The following is a 12,412-nucleotide window of genomic DNA, read 5'->3' as shown; positions in this document are numbered from 1 at the left end:
CTGCAAAATGGCACTGCATCCCGACTGAAGCCTGAGGTATAAGCGACATGAGTCAGCTGCCGGGGTAGCGCAACGAAGCTGCAGCTGCTTGCGAATGAACACGCCTCCTGACGTAATGCACCTAACAATCACCCGGTTCGCAACTACACCTGTAAAAGCACGAGCTACATCAGGAAACGAAGGCAATTACTCATCGTCTATTTATCTCCAACACATTTTTAATGAATAAATCAGTTAATAATACAATTTAAAGCATTCAGATGTCCACCGCAACGTGCTTTTTGCTTCGAAGGCGTGGTGGCTCTGACGCAATATCGGCGAAGTTAGCGACAGATAAGGCCTTGAATGAAAGGAAGCGCGCAGAGAAAGAGAAATAAAAGCAGCCATGTAAGAACACTGCTCTCACCCCCCCCCCCCCCCCCCCCCCTTCCTTGCTTAGCCGTCAACTCTTAAACATGAACAGAAATATAGTATATAACCCATAAGTCCCACTAGCGCGCACCAGTAATTACACCAAAAATTGCCAGTTATTCATTCACAAAAATGTATACATATAGCTGCCAAAAACAGCGTAGCGAGTGATGAGAAGGAATGATAAATAGGTATGTATCATTGTGGGAGGCATGCAGAACGCAGCATGTGAAGAAAAAATTAGAGGGTCTCTTAGATGTCTCTTAAAAGGAGAATGACGAAAGCCTACCCATCCTCTCCTATCATTTGCCTCTCCTCGTTTGCCTTTTATCGGCGTTTGTTGCAGTGCTACATATAATTATAATAACGAGTGACCTTAGCGATTAAAATATTGAAAGGCGAAAGCCTATTAGGGTCGCATTTTGCTACGCAGTTTGCACTAATTAGTAATAAAAGATTAATTAGTTAATAAGTTAATTAGTAAGTAGGGCGTGGACTAATTATTCGATTACTATGCAATTAATGAATTACCTAGTCAGTCATCAATTATTAATTAATTAATCATTAATTAGTAATTGGACATTGACTGACATATATATGGCCCTATAAGGTACGCATTCGCGCATACTGTGGTGGTGCTCTGTAATTGGTCGATACCTCTAATACGTCATCCCGTCTCGGCCAATCAGAGGAGCCGCAAAAGCGGGACACATTTTGTACACGACAGCATGAACCATTAAAGGCTTTCGCCTCAAAACGCCGGAGCCAGGTTTATTGTGTGAAAATGCCTGACACAGAGAAAATGTGGAAGATGGCTGTTTAAAGGCTGCCGTGAACACTGACCTAAACGACCTTCTGTCTATAGTTTCTTGACAGGTTGATCTATTTACTTCCATACTATGGAATTAGAAAAAGACGATTCGTGTATAGGGAAGAGGATGTGAAGACCACCTTTCTTTGAATGTATCCAGTGCGGCATTATCTGGCTTAGGAAAATTTGAGTGAATTCGCAATTAAGCTCGTGGGCAGACTGCTAGCATCTGCCCATTTTAAGTGCGAACTCGCTCAAATGTTTTCAGTTGAGATAATAAACTTCATTACAAACTGAAGTCCCAGTCGTCGCCTAATTTTCATTGGAGAAAAGATGCTTCTTCCTCGTTTACTTCCTGCAGGTTCGGCGATTTTCCTTTGCTACCTGATGTTCCTGATAGACAACCGCAAGAAGCAGCGTATATAGTTTTTAGCTGCACTCCCGCACAAAGGCTCACTAGTTTTGTACTGAGCCGTACCAAAGCATTATTTAGTGAGCCTGGGCCAAAATCTCAGTGCATCAAAATCTGCTAGTGCCCTTATCTATTCTCGCGGACAAAAGTACACATATGTCCTTACGACTTCATCAGAGTTTGCCATACTATTCTTTTCTAGGCCCAGCACCATTTATTACGTTAGACCTGTTTTTTTCGTCACCACCTTTTTGTTTCACGGCGCATACGGAAGCAAGTGAAATAGCTCATATCTGGGAATTGTATAGTGCCTCTATTTGAAACCTAACCTACTAATAACGTAATGTAATGTGCCTATTTTAAGTTCGTCTAAAAATGCAAAGCATTGCGATGAAGCCGCAAAAGAAACTGGAATTTTGTCCCAGTCACCTCAGAATCGGAGGATTTTATGTTCCCGTTGAAGTTCTGCCCGGCGCCTGTAGTTGTTACCGGTCAGAAGTTGCGGTTACGGGGCACCGCCATCCTGCATTATTTCTCGCCCATAGTGCACAATGTGTATGTAGCCTATGTACGTAAACGTAAACTGCGCAAACGCCTTCCTGTTGTGTCTTCTCGGTGAGTATACCTATAGAGACGAGACGAAGGTGTCCGCGCAGTCTGCAGGAGGCAGAGCGAGTGCACATGTTCATTTCAAGGGCGTTCGCCGCAGGTATTTCGACTGCGATGTTTCGTCCTGTGTGAGGAAAGCATGCACCGACGAACGTTCTGCATATCCGACAATCTCGCGAGAGTGGCGGCGTCGGTTTGGCGGCGACCGCACACTTCGCAGCTGCGCCACGACATTGTCGAGCGTTCAGCAACAGCAACTCCGGCGCCACAGTTTCCTCTCGTCTGTAAAGAGACATATGCGCACTGCAAAAACATGCACGTGCCACCGCGTTTTCTGCTGGCTGCAGGCGTCGCCTGTACACCGAGCGAGCGCATGCATATATATACAACAAGTATACTTCTACACCTTGGAGAGGCTGATACCCTGTTCCAGCAGCGCCGACGAGTCTGCTGCACACACACACACACACACACACACACACACACACACACACACACACACACACACACACACACACACACACACACACACACACACACACACACACACACACACACACACACACACACACACACACACACACACACACACACACACACACACACACACACACACACACACACACACACACACACACACACACACACACACACACACACACACACACACACACACACACACACACACACACACACACACACACACACACACACACACACACACACACACACACACACACACACACACACACACACACACACACACACACACACACACACACACACACACACACACACACACACACACACACACACACACACACACACACACACACACACACACACACACACACACACACACACACACACACACGCACACGCACACACACACACACACACACACACACACACACACACACACACACACACACACACACACACACACACACACACACACACACACACACACACACACACACACACACACACACACACACACACATATGTATGTATATATACACATACACATACAGCAGATTCGTCAGCGCTGCCGGAACATGGCCGGGTATACTTGTATTGTTGGTGATTGTGAGTATACTTGTTGATTCTGTAATTAGCAGGGATATAATAATAGTATATTCCTAAAAAAATTATCGCCTCACGTTGTTCGTCATTCTTGGCTCCTACTTTGCAGAAAGAAAAAAAAAAGGTCAGTGTATTGAGCCAGTGGGTTTGAGCAGGAATAAATAAAGATGACAAATAACTGTGGCAATTTTTAGCTAAATAGAATCAAAATGGCTGCGAGTGCGAGTTGACTTCAACTTTGAAAAGGGTGAAACGGTGAATCTGCGCGCATACACCCGCGCAGTTAAAATTAGTCAAGCATACATTAATTTGATCCATTCCCTAACCTTCTGGTGTATCAGTACACCTGTAGCAATGCCAGGTTGTGCCACGCGCGGACGTTTTGCCAGTCAGCGCCCTGCTCAGAAAGCTGAAATTTCCACTATATTATGAGAACTATGTCGAGACTCTGAAAGCTGAAGTTTATTGTGAGGGGTATTTCGGGAAAATCTATAGTGATAGTTGAGTACTATGCAAGAAATAAGTGCAGAAGGCTTTATAAGATACCTTCCAGGCATGTAGCGATAGTAAAAGACTTTATTGCAAAAAGGACAGAAAGAAAACATTGACTTCGATCGAATTTCATCGCGTCGTGGATAATCTGTGCATGCATGGTTACTATACTAGCCGGTCATGATGATTCTCGAGTTTTATCCGACTTTGAAGAGAATTTCAAAGTGATGTCTAACTGAATTCGTCTCCTCCAGATCTTACGCAGTTGTGTATTAGTAGCTGCTTGAGCTCTCACCACCTGAGAGACTTCGCGTCGACCACACAGTAGCTTTAGTTGATGTCACACCTTCGGACTATACTCTCTTTTGTTTAGCTAGCGGTACGGTGAGACCAAGACTTCAGAGTCGCCTTACCAGTGAACTGAAAAAAAAAAAAAAAGAAAAGAAAAGAAAATGAGCGCAAATGGCGTCGCTGTCTGCTCACTCTGAGAGGTTCGGAATCCCACCTCCAGAGAAGGCCGCTCATACGGCTCACATAAACAAAACCGGATCAAGGCGCTTTTGACCCTGGGTGGCTCCTGACTTTCTACAGGTGCTTTGTCATGTGATGATCGAATCTAGGGACGCTATGAGCACTGCGGGAAACCTTCTCTATTTGTATCATACTGGAAACCACCGCCTTTTATTGTTGCTCTCCCTGAGTGTGCAGCATGTAAACTAAGTACATATACTTTCTCCTGACAGTCTCAGTGCTTCCTCGTACGCGTTACGCATGGCATTCAGCTCACTGCGTGTGTATAACTCGAACTGCATGCTAGGAAGACGGAGATGAGAGGCCGGCTCGAGGCTCGTATAGTAACCTACAAAACACCAGCTGCCCGATGAAGAACGCTTTTCACTTGGCAGAGGAAAAGGTATAGGGAACCATGCTACAGAAGACATTCGCGGTGTCTGAATCGATCAAGTCCAAGGCCTGGTAGTTGCATCCGCATCGACTACGACGACAGCTCCCAGGAAAATATGCAGCTCCAATTGCTTCTGGACAGCTGCTGTCGTTACCTGGATGGCCGGCTGCCTCCTCGTTCAAGGGGCCTCTTTCTCCATCTGGCCCTCGGCCGGCCGATTTCGGACCCTTCCGTGAAGCAACTATGTGGGATCATGTCGTCAGAAACTGGCGCGTGGCCCAGCACGCTTTAATATATAGCTACTTTTTTTTTTCTTTTTGTAGCGACTATGTAGTGGATGCACTAAACGTTATCAGACTTGCAGCATTGAGAAGAGCAGCACCGAATCAACAACTTTATAAAGTTACATGAAAATTGAAGAAAAAGCAGCACAGCCAAAACCATTGCACACTACGAAGTCGGTTCACAAAAGCGTTCCGACTTACAAATTATTTAATTTTTAATTTTGCGTCTAGTTGCTCTGCGCTGAGATGCCTTGCGAATATCAACAAAACCAGAAGAAACGAACGCCAGACGGAATGCAGCTCAGCTCTAAGGCATCACTGTTGACCTATACCGCAGGAGGCCACAAAAAACGTTTACCCGCTTTATTCTTTATTCAATGATTACCCCGCTTAGCCCGAGGGCGCTACAGCAGGGGGGTTACATAGTGGAAAAAAACACATCTTCATTTATGGAGCACACTTGATGACTTGAAAGCCGATTCCATTCACTGATGGATCGAACAAAAAAGGGACTGGCATACATGTTAGTTCTGGCACTGTATTCCAAAATTTTAAAACAATGATCTGTGCGAGCAGAAACATAATGTGGCCTATGTAAGTATATTTCCTTTCGAATGCCTGTTTTGTTGTGGTAAATTTGGTACAACAGTTTAAGTCTTAATTTCCTTCTTCGAGAGGAGAGGGCTTCCCATCCTAATTCATTTTTCATGACAGTGCAGCTATCAGTTCTCGAGTACTGACACAGGACAAACCTTGCTGCTCTATTTTGAATGTTTTCAATTTTATTGCTGAGTGTTATTTGCCAAGGGTCCCATACGGCACAAGCGTATTCGAGCAGTGGTCGAACGTAGGTTAAGTAGGCTATTGATTTCAAACAAGGCGGCACGTGTTTCAGATTTCGCTGTATAAAGTTTAAGGTCCTGGCGGCTTTTGAAACTACGGTATCCACATGTGTATTCCATGAACAGTCGGCGGTAAGTGTCACACCTAAGTATTTATGCGCCACTTTTTGTGTCACTACAATACCGCTGATGCTATACTGTGAGGCTAACTTATGTTCACGTAACATGAACACATTTTCTTAGTATTTAACTTCATTTTCCATTTAGAACACCATTCAAGAACATATGATAAGTCACTTTGTAACTGGCCAACGTCGTCTTGATTTATAATTTGTCTATATAAAACACAATTATCGGCAAACAACCGTATACTGGAATTGATTCCGGAACAAATGTCATTTATATATATTAAGAACAAAAGTGGTCCTAAAACTGAGCCCTGTGGGACACCTGATATTATATCTACAAAACTAGATTTCATTCCATTTAATACCATGCACTGTCGCTTGCCGCGGTATTTGTTAAATCAGCTTAATATAAATACGTATATGATTCCCAGTTGCTGATAAGCGCTATAAGAATTTTAAGCACGTGGACTGTAACGCATGCGCACGCGTATATGGCGGAATGTTATGAATATAAACATGAGGGAAAGCCAAAACTTCGCTGGGAGGCTAGCAGTCCTTCGGAATAAAAACATGCTTCGGCGGCATCTGGACGACGGCGCCCTCTACACATCTCGGAGCTTTCAAAACATGTAGTCTCGCGGGCGCCATCTGGTCACTTGCGTCGTAGTGCATCCGCGACGACTCGGAAACTAGCACCGACGGGCTTCAAAAGAGAGAGAGAGAGAGAAAAAAAAACTCGAGGCAAGGGATGATGAAAGAACTGCGTATTCAGCGTTTGAAACCGCTGGTCGTACCCATACAACGCAGTCAGCGGCACCTAATGCGAGGTGTCAGCATTTTCCCGCTTGAGCCAATGACGGAGAACATTGCTCGGAAGAAAGAAAAATAAACGAGACGATAGAGGTTCTCCGCCTCCTATTTTCCAAATTTAACCTCGCGCCTATCCGCCGCCCTTCTTTTTCCTCATTGTCCCTTTATGCACGTGCAACTGTCAGTTGACTGAAATGCAGGGCGGAAGAGAGCAAATAAAGAAAAAAAATAAGAAAGAATGTTGGAGAAATAAGAAGTGGCACCACTGAGACCAACGGTGAAATGAACAAAGCTGACAACTTTCTTTTCTCCGCACTTTGTCAGCTGTGCGGGTGCACGCGCGGGCCTCGCGCGTTCAGGCCCGCGCGTTCAACGTTTCCTGAATCCCGTCCCGCTTCCCTTTTTGGTGCAGATTGACACTTTTTCCCCTTGCGAGGCGGGGGAGGAAGACAGGAGGAGCGGGTAGGAGGTGGAGCTGAGGCAGCAGTCCTGCTGCCTGCGCGCCTTTTGATCGATTCGCAGGCTTCACGTCGCTGCTCGCCGAGGTGTGCGTGTGTGCGTGCGTGCATGTGTGTGTGTGGGAGTGCGTGTGGGAGCGTGCGCTTGCATGCACGCATGCAAGTGCTGCGCTGAGCCCAGTCGCGTGGCAGACAGGCGGAGTGCGGGCGGCTCGGGATTTCCGCTGAAGGGAATGGTTTAAGGCTGGTTGGGATGGCGGAGGAGGAAAGAAGAGGACACCTTCCCCTTTTCCCTTCACTCTGAAGCGACAGCGGGCGACGGCGCGTGCAGGCGCTGACGCGACACGGCACGTCAGAATCGCATCGCCGGTCCAATTCGGAGCACGCCGCGCGCTATTTATATACATATAGCTGTGCCGTGAGTTGCGTGCATGCTCGAGGTGCGGAAACTGGGAGTGACTGATTCCTTCTTTTTGCCTCTTTCTGTCCCTTTTCTTCTTCCTTCTCTTCCATTCGATGACAGGAGTCACACGCGGTCGACGTGCGAAAATCAACTTTCATGGGAAGTGGATCGGAGTGAATCCTGCGTGGCTGCCAACGAGGAGAGGCCAGGCGCGATAGGCGGAACGCTTTGAAGCTACGCTGAAGCCTGAGGTTCTACAACCCTACGCTTGTGCGGCTCGTGCGATGCGTTTTCCATGAGAGCATCTATAGGGCGAATGAGGTGGGGCGATTAAGCACCCTGTCAAATTTTGGAGGTCGTGTCGGGAAAGACATATTAATATTGAAGATGCTGTTGGTTTTGGCTCCGTGCGATGCTCTACAATTTTAATCTCGCTTGCTCCGAGATAAAATTGAGCTGGGATGCGGAAAATCAAACCGTGATCGCAATGAAATTGTTTATTTCAAAGAGGTATAGGCGAGAATTTGTGGGTACGCTCGCTCACTAAGAAATATGGTACATTCTATTGTCATAAAACTAATATAGTTACCGTTTATCTTCCTCAGCGCGCTAAAGAATCAGCTGTGCACCTGCCTTGGAACGTACCAGTTTCACCTCGACGAAGCTGAACTATCCTTTTGTGGGAGGGACTTTGTCAAGGCTTTCCTACATATTTGGTCTCGTTTTCTCCTTTCTAGCATAAGAGAAAAAAAAACTGAATTAAACTTGCTCTAGACACGTGCAATAACACGTGAAGAGCAAAGGTAGCTAAAGAGCATGTTTCTTTCAAGTGACTCCATATCCATATCGCAGAAGAGGACGCGATAACGTGGAATTTCGTCAGTCTTTCACACTCTTTCTCGGAAGGATGATAACAGGGTGCAATAGAAAACGTCACTGGTGAATGGGAAGGAGTTGTATCTGCTGCTGGTTCAGCAATATAGGCGACAAGCTTGTGCTGTTGGAATCGTATATGTTTGCAGATCACGAATAACGTTCAGCCGTCCATGCTGAAGGAAGGCTGGCCCGCCAAAACACTAACTCGCTAGGTAGTTTTTCTTTGGGACCTTCCACAAGAGGCACTTAAGAATGACCGCCTATGCTTGAAATGACACATTTTTTCAGGTCGAAGCAGTGTTTCAGATATCGACCAATAGCGATTCCCATTAAGCAATTTTGCATGACACTCAACGGAGTTTGAAAGTATGTCTGTCTCTGTCTTTGCGCGTGGGCATGGATTTGTTGCCGCTTCTGCGACAAGAACTTGGGATGTCGCGAGCTTCTGTGTTTGTGGCGCCAATAGTAAGTCCGCCCAGAATATAATAAGAAAAGCCGCGCCTGAGCGTACATGTTATCTTCGTTTTTTTTTTTTTTTTTCGTTCATTTAAAGCGTTAGAAAAAGACCACGTGTCGATCTGTGCCCACAAAGCGGGCATGTACAAATAAGCATGGTTTCTACACTTGTCGCGTTTTCTAAACGCAACAAGGATTAAAGACGGACCTAATGCGCTTCAATAGGCCGCCTGCGCAGCGGAGACGCAGGCATCGAGGACCGCCAGAAGGGTTACGTGTCGTCACATAGCTGTGAGACTCAACTCCGCACGTGGAGCTCCAACCTACAGAAAGAAGTAGACGCGTCTACATTCAGAAGACCTCTATAGAATCAAAGCCTGTACACCTCAGGAGCCATCTGCAGATTCTCTTGTCTCAGCCACGAGAAGCCGTTTGCGAACCGAAGCCGATCGGCATTCACGCAGACAGCGTCTCCATTTGCGCCCCTCTTATGTCGATATCGCGGCGCCACTATAAAGCTGCCGGCGCGCGCAATAATTAATCAACGCTGCGTGGGCAGTCGCAAAGCGTGTGCGTTGATTCTTTCCGCGGCGCTGGTTTGCTCAGCCGCGTGGTGGTGGTGAAAAACTTTGTGATGCAAATCGGAGTCGCCAGGACTGCCAGGCCGGTCAGTATCTCGTGTTTGGCGCCTTTATCGCTCCCAGAGACAGCGACAGTGTTTGTTGTTCCGGGGAAGAAAGATAAGCACTGCTTCTTCTCTTCTTTATTATTATTATTTTTTGCATATCGGTCGCGATGTCTGCGGACGACGACAACGTCTCGACAGACAGTGCAAGCCAGGTCGCTGTTGCTTGAGATAGGGTACCTCTTTCGTTTCTCACGCTCAACTTGGGGCACCCCGCGGGGCGTATAGTGCGGTCTCGCGCTCTCATTTCGGCCGTTCGCTTTTGCAGCTATACGCTGTCGGTGTATACACGTATAGGGAGCAAAGTGATATGTCGCCTTAGGTGACGCCGCAGGAGTCCTTAAGAAGCCATTTGTCTTGGCTCATAGGTTGGCGAGCCTCATTATTACCCGATTTACTCCTACTGCCTGATTGCCGATCAAGCAAGAAAAAGGGGCCGGGGCGGTGGTTCTACGCAGAGTATCCATTACTGAGTAGCCGCCTTGCTGCTTGAGGCAGTTTTCGCCTGCTCCAGCGAAACTTATCGTAGAATTACAACCTCGATTCTATTCGAACGTATGGTCATCGCGATCTGGTGCGGCGATTGCCGACTCGATCAGAGCGCTCATTTTTGTCAAAGCGTGCGCGCGCTTCCTTTCTTTGGCTTTAACCATTGATACGAATTAGGTCAGCACGGATTACGAGTGTAGGATCTTCTGTGGTTATCCTTGAAACAGCGGGAAAGAGGCGACAAGGGCACTCGCGGAGTCCGCCATCCCTCTGTGTCTTTCGGGCTGTTTCAAGCGTGGTGGTAATGACCTTACGCAACTACTTTGTGTTCGTTTTTGTTAGTGCTATTTTCCTTAAAGGGGACAGAAATGATTCTTGATGCACAGCGCAGAGCAGACTTTAGAATATACTATGTTATATATAGCGAAAAATCCTGCCACTTCGCTTTCTTATTTCGGATATGCTAACTTCACGAGTTTATAGGCAGCACGCTTGCAAACGTTTCACCCGGGGCTACAGCGAGATTTTTTCGCCTCCAAGAACACAGGAAAGCGATGCAAGCAAACGGCCACCATAAGCACTCCATCGTTTCGGCGTACGTAGGCTCTTGTGATTTAGAAAGGGGGACATCGAAAAACAATCGCTATCATAATCGGAGCCGCATCCAAGCGGGTACGCGCAGAGGGACGATCTCCATGATGTCGGCCGGGCGCCCCATTACAGGCCTTTATTTCGCGTGCCACGAGATTGCATGCACGCGCACCACTCAGTGCGACGGGGCTCGCCCATTTGAAAGAGGGTTGGAGTGGCTATCCCCCCCTTCTATAGGCAGATACATACTAGCGGCCTTTGATGCCGCCGACGAGGAAATTACTATGGTCGCCACTCAAGAAATCGTCCCTTCGCGGCGAGCCCGGACCTATAATGCGCCCGGCTCTCCTGCGCAGCCTTCACTGACATAAACGTCTGTTCCGGAACCAAAACAAATGCCTTTGATTTCGATTGGCGTACATGACGTTCGGCGGAAATACAACGGGCCGCAGTATTTCGCGTTGTGCTATTCCTTTTTTCCTCTTTTCTGGCTCTCTGAGCGATCATCTGCTAAAACACAAAGCAGCCAATTCTTCATCAGCCAATTGCAATTTTAGTGTAATTATATATACTATTATACCCGACTTTGTCCTATCTTGTAGGCGGCTGCCTCAGGTGGGCTCAACCTTAGGGAGGCCATCTCTATATGCCCATGGTCATGCGCGCGGGGCTTTTCTCTATCTCATCAACAGATGTTATGCCATGCCAGTCACCGTGAGTTTCGCTTCGTTGCAGCAGCAGTAGTATTAGTAGGGACAGTACGGGGCGCAACTGGAGGACGGTACCACGGAAGGAAGAGGGTGGGGGTGGAGGAGGAAAGGTAGGTAGGTTAACCAGTCAAAGCAACCGGTTTGCTACCCTGCACAGGGGGAAGGGGATGAGTGGATATAAAAGTTGTGAGAGAGGGATAGTTGAAGTTAATACAGTCACATAACACTGATAACAGACACACCACATCACATCACGTCACAGTCATATCATAGCAAACTCATAGTCTTTCGATTAGGCCTGTGCTTATGTCCAAATTAACTGAGGGATGCTATACTAAAGATAATAGTGGAGTGGTTACCATGGTAACTATTAGAGAGGGGGGGGGGGGTTATTATATCGGTCTGTTCAGATAACAACGGTAATCGCGAGGTCCCATGACAATTTTTTTTTGTTTTCAATGAAATTTTTATATGTGATGGGAAAATGTCTCCACACACAAAAAAAAAAAATGGGCTTTAATTTTGCATGACACGGCGTAGTTTTCTCGAAAAAAATCGTATGTCATTACAGGTAGAAAACGCCATTTTTGCCATTTCAAACAGTTGCAAGTTTCGAGACCTGCTGCTAGTGTACCAAAATTTTCTCATTCGTTATTCTTTAACCACTAAATTTATGCCATTTCCGCTTTCATGAGAATTATTGAATACCTGTTTTATTATTGCAGTTGATTTAGTAAAAAATCTCAAACTTTGCTCTAAAAGCAACACGCTACAAAAAAGTCAAATTTCAACCTGAAAGGCTTGCATGATGCTTTGTGTTGTTACCATTAAATCTTTTTCCGCTTATCATTCAGATAATTCCCTTCATTTCAGGTAAAATTGGGAGCTCTAGACTTCTAGGTGTGCGCTCCATAGCGCATCAAATTCACCCAATATTAGAAAATAGCAATAAAAG

Source organism: Amblyomma maculatum, chromosome 2 (genome assembly GCF_055883805.1).
Source record: "Amblyomma maculatum isolate TAMU_Amacu chromosome 2, ASM5588380v1, whole genome shotgun sequence".
Lineage (NCBI taxonomy): Eukaryota > Metazoa > Arthropoda > Arachnida > Ixodida > Ixodidae > Amblyomma > Amblyomma maculatum.
Note: the sequence above shows the minus strand (reverse complement) of the source record.